Source organism: Poecilia reticulata, chromosome 21, assembly GCF_904066995.2.
Source record: "Poecilia reticulata chromosome 21, P_reticulata-male-v2, whole genome shotgun sequence".
Classification (NCBI taxonomy): Eukaryota; Metazoa; Chordata; class Actinopteri; order Cyprinodontiformes; family Poeciliidae; genus Poecilia; species Poecilia reticulata.
This window is the reverse complement of record NC_088850.1, coordinates 24,274,757-24,279,025: the sequence shown is the minus strand read 5'-3', so window position 1 is coordinate 24,279,025 and position 4,269 is coordinate 24,274,757. Positions and strand designations below refer to the sequence as shown.

Sequence of the window (4,269 nt, the reverse complement as noted above, 5' to 3'; positions counted from 1 at the left end):
GAATATTTCAGTGTATGTTGGTAACCTTGAAAGAGTGCACTGTCTCCAACCAGTGACATTCTTCCACAACTTTGTTTTCAAACACTTTCTCTGTGACAACATAAGCCACAGGATTTGGAGAAATTAGTACAATAATGTCTATTTAACGAGTCTTTGCAAACACTCCTAAATACGGTCGATTGCACTCAGGTCAGCTGACAGCAAAGACCTGCTTTCAGTCTTTGCCCATTCCTCCTGCTAACTCCCTGGTTTTTCCTAGTTCCCAGTTTCCCACTGCTCTCTGTTCCTGGTTTTCTGCATTTTTCCTGCTTTTTGTAAGTTTTCAGTTTTATGTTAAAAAACCATCTAAAATGATCCATCCTCCCAGCTCATTATCATTGTCATCCACAAACTCACTGGTCATGACAATTCCAAGATGTACGTTTGTACAACTGTAAGCTGAACAAAGATATGAGTGTATTTAGTTATTAGAATTTTATCCAACTTTAACTGGTTCTATTTAAATGAAGCTGTTGGCTATTGACTAGAATAAAAGATTTTATTACTGACTAGTGTTTAACAGGTACGTCTGTTATTGTGTTGCTGCTTCTATGCGATGATTATCGTAAAGCTATCACCCTGCATAATGATAGTGTGAATGTGTCTTTGTTGTAAAGCTGCATGTTGTGTGTTAATTCATAATATCTGACGTTAAGGTTAAACAACCGATCTGAAGTAATATGCCAACTTATTTAGTTGATGATGTAACATGGGTTCCAATTAGTTTGTATTATTCTGATTTGTCTACAGAAGCCACACATGTACATTCTGGCAAATTTCTCAACTGTCAATAAAAAGAGCAAACTATTTCTGGACTCCTCCTGCCGTTGTTCTACAGTCATCTCAGCATCATGCGGGTTCTGATATGACAATGAAGAGACTGATGCCAGCTCAGATCTATAAAACCTCATTAACCAGAGCCACAGAGCAGATTAATGCACTGAAAAAACCTTTACTATTTTATTGCTAAGACATTAACATTTCCGCAGAGAGAAGGGAGAGATATTTAGCTATTGAAAAACCAAATTTAATTTATTTTTCATTTCTGTCTAGAATAGTGTTTTCTGAAAAGAGTTGGTTCATTTTCACCTCCATCTTAATTTGCTTCAACTGGAAAAGTTTGCTTTCCAAGCATCATCTGGGAGGAGGATTTCAAATCATGTCTGTTCTTAAGATCCAATAAAAATATTGTGCCTTGGGCAAAAGAAGAGCTCATATCATTTAGTTTACTTGTCATAAAGGTGCTGTGTTCTCATCCAAAAAAAGAAAACTTACAAGTAAATCTAGCTTAAGAATTGTTTTCTTTTTTTAACTCTTCTGTATTTACACACAGGAAAGTAAAAAAAGTAAAGTGAAAAAACTTCTACAAATCACTACACAGAGGTCAGAGCCACCGACTTCCAACCATGACAGAAAGTCTATCTCGTCATTCCTTTTATCCAGCTGTATGTTGCTCAGGCTTTCTGCAGATGCATTCAGGCAGTAAGTGACTGCTTCATCCGAGCGTACATAAGGTGAAAATACCCGACTGCTCTCCCATAGGTGAACCTTAACTGAGCAACTTTCTGAGTTCTTCAGAAACAACAGTTGTATGAAGAGTGAAGCGTAGCTATGGCCAGACTCTTCTCCTGTCTGACTGAAAAGAGACGCAGCTGGGGTGATGAGTGAACACTCCAAGCTCATTAAAGTTTTGTTTCAGTCAGGGTACAAGTTGACACTTTGGCTCTGTGCAGTCAAAAATACAATTCTAGGCTCTTTCCTCCAGATTCTCCAGTTTGGCCCAACAGTGAACATCTTTATTTCCTTGCCAGGAGGGGTTGCTGGGCCCCAGGCAGTGTTCTTGCTTTTGACAGCAGAAAGATATATTTGTTCTTTTGTCAGGGCTGAAAGAAAAAGAAACAGACTGAGTCCAAGATGTCAAGATTCATAGCACAAAATTGTCAGCTACATTTCAGATGAAGATCAGGCTTTGTTATCCATAGACATTTATTTATGCACAATAATTACAACAGGGTTTATTTAAACAATTACAGAATAAATATTTAAATGCTTTAAACAGGAAACTTGTTTGGTCAATTTTGTTCACCTAATAGGAACATTAGTTGCATTGCTCAGTATACGCAAGAGTTAGTAGTTGTAACTAGATATATAAATGGTATAGAAATCTTCAGTGTTTCCCCAGTGTAAAATCAGACAATCTTTCCTAGTTTAGGCCTGTAAAGATAACCTAAATTGTTTGTTTCTTAAATGCCATTTTTTCCAATTTTTTGGTTTTTCTCTCTTAAAACACAAGTCAGATGATAAAATGCATGTTTTGTATATTTTCATGAGGTTTGATCAGCTTTTTTGACCTTAAGGATTCATTGCCAGTGCTCAGAGATCCCAGACATTAAGTTTCTCTCTCTGGTTGCCTTCACCAGTTAGCAAAACTTCAATGTTTGAACAAAAAGAAATTCTGTGCCTGTGTCTAAAGTACAGATAAACAGTAAAACAATGGTTTGTAGTAATTAGGAGAAAGAGCAAAATAGAACAGGGTCATCAGAACGGCTATAAAAACTAATGTCATGTCTCCTAAAGGTTATTATAACTTATTGTAAATCGTCTTTAATGATCAAATACACATGCATATTCATATTAGGAACAGCACATTTCTTGGGATCAGAGCAGCTATTTTTAATAACTTTGCAGAACTGATTTTGAAATTATTCCTTATTTTGCCCTTACTGTTGTAACAGTTATGGGCTATGCAGCTAACTGCAGCTACAAGAGCCTGAGGTGTGAAGGAAGACACGAAGCAATGGTTTTAGTTTTGGTGTTTATATTAGTGATTTGGGGGGAAAAAAAAGACAATTACAAATGCACAGTGAGAGACAAAAACTCAAAATGAATCAATTCCAAAATCAAAGTTCTCATCCTTTTTCCTTAGCTCACCATCCTTAGATCCAGTAGAAGATCTGATCCATCAAGAAAAAAAACCCAGACCTTTGGGAAGAAAACTTCATTAAGTGTTTTATCAAAAACACTTAGGTGCAAACATACAAATGCAATAAATATTAAATGCAAATGCAATTAAATTCCTAATAATTAAAGTAAACATTTCAATCAGGTTAAATTAATCATAATTTAAATAAACAAAATCAATCATATTTCAAACTAATCAATTTAAAGTTAAAGTTGACATCAAGGTTCACTTCCAAAATATCAATCAAGAAAAATAAAATAAATTAACTCAAATACTCAAGCAGAGTGAGGAAAATAAATAAATAAAAATAAATAAATATACTGCATAATATCAACTTAAATGTAGTTACATCCCATTTTGATCAATTTCATTTGAAACTCAGTATCAATACAAAAAATGCCAGAACACGCACAAAATCAGAGATCAGGTTACCTTCTGGAAGAGAGTGGGGCGTACTAAACTGCAATCAACTGTTGCAATCCCGGTGACGTCCAGGTAACCAATGCCAACAATTCTAATAAAACGATGCTCCAATGAGCAATCGAGCAGAGGTTTCATACTAAAGCAATATTGCTAACAAACAAACATACTCACCAAAAGATCAAATCAGTAGATGCAAAGCTTTGGGTGAATAGTCAGGCAGACGCCAGCAGCAAGCTACAATCACAGTGGAACAGGTGATGTAGTTGAAACTGTGCGCTGGAGGCGGGGCTTTAAATCAATTGACAGAGTTTGGGGCAAAACAGGAAGTGGGCCCGCAAAAGTAAAAGTCTTGACTAATTGAGCGTTACACTGTACAATATTTTTATTCCTCATTCTGTTTTCATATATTTTATATTCGACCTTATTTGAATCTACTGGTCTGTCACATTGCTGCTGTTGCACAGAAATCTCTTGATTTTGGGACAATATTCTAGAGGCTCAACTGAATTCATCTTTTGATGCAGTCTGTTGGTTGTCTTTCCTTTACATCTTCCAAATTATCATTTTAAAATTATATTTTAAATCTGATTTTTAATACTTTAAAACTGAAATGTGACTAATTACAACTAATAAAGTATTATGAATTTGTCAGTGAAATTGTTCGTGCAGTGCATTATTAAACTGAAATTAAATTGAGTTTCATTTGAAACACCTAAAGTACTCATAATTTAGAATGATTATGAGTACTGTAGTACTAATAAAACTATTTAAAGGGAAAAGTTGTGTTCTCTTATGAAAAATGCTGAAAAGTTTTCGGTCCTCAGGACAGAGTGAACCGACTGCAT

General features: G+C 35.2%; 1 long non-coding RNA gene across 1 annotated transcript; it reads right to left on the bottom strand.

The window, feature by feature from the left end:
• Positions 1 to 1,044: 1,044 nt before the first annotated feature.
• On the bottom strand, positions 1,045 to 4,021 carry LOC103457976 (uncharacterized). The gene is made up of 3 exons (XR_532507.2): positions 3,596 to 4,021; positions 2,971 to 3,021; positions 1,045 to 1,922 (listed from the first exon to the last, which is right to left on the bottom strand). It is a non-coding gene; the product is annotated as an uncharacterized LOC103457976 (long non-coding RNA).
• Positions 4,022 to 4,269: the final 248 nt, after the last annotated feature.